Source organism: Protobothrops mucrosquamatus, unplaced genomic scaffold, assembly GCF_001527695.2.
Source record: "Protobothrops mucrosquamatus isolate PMUCROS unplaced genomic scaffold, P.Mucros_1.0 scaffold108, whole genome shotgun sequence".
NCBI lineage: Eukaryota > Metazoa > Chordata > Lepidosauria > Squamata > Viperidae > Protobothrops > Protobothrops mucrosquamatus.
Genome location: NW_015386480.1, coordinates 1,295,746 through 1,296,423, shown reverse-complemented (window position 1 = coordinate 1,296,423; position 678 = coordinate 1,295,746).

Genomic DNA, 678 nt, shown 5'->3' with positions numbered 1-678 from the left:
GATTGTTAAAATCGGAGGGAGAGAGAGAGAGAGAACTTTTTTTTATTTTTTTAGGAATCAGTGGCTTAACTGAACTCAACTGTATAAATAGTTCCCCTCCTTTTAGTCATACCTTCTATTTTATTATTTTCATATTGTTTTGATATGATGTGCTATCCTGTCCCAATCTTTGTCAGTGACATTGGCTAGAATCTTCTTACATGTGTTGAGTACAGGAGATACGGAGTTGTTTTCAGTGAAAACAGCCCCTTCCGTCCCAGGAAGGGGCTTTGCGGGCTTCCTCTCCCAACTGCCATAAAAACAGTCGTGGGAGGAGAAGAGAACTTCACCCAGATCTGTATATTTCGGTCCTCACACCTCCATGTACACAGCTGAGCTCTTGGTTAGAATTGATTCCTCAAACGATGGGACTCTTTTCTATTTCTTCCCACGCGGCACACAAGACTGACCCAGAAGTCTCTTCCACTCTTTATGATTCGTGGTGGAAAAATAAAGCATAGGAACTGAAAATGATCTAGAGACAGTGCAATGTTTTTTAAAAAATACCGCTCTAAAATGTCTGAATTACAGTTTTCTGGAAACTGTTTGCAGCCTTAAGTTATGGCCTGAGGAAACACTCTTTCCTCTAGCCTTCTGCCACTGTTTCCTCTTTGGGGACGGGGGGGGGGGGGGGGGGGG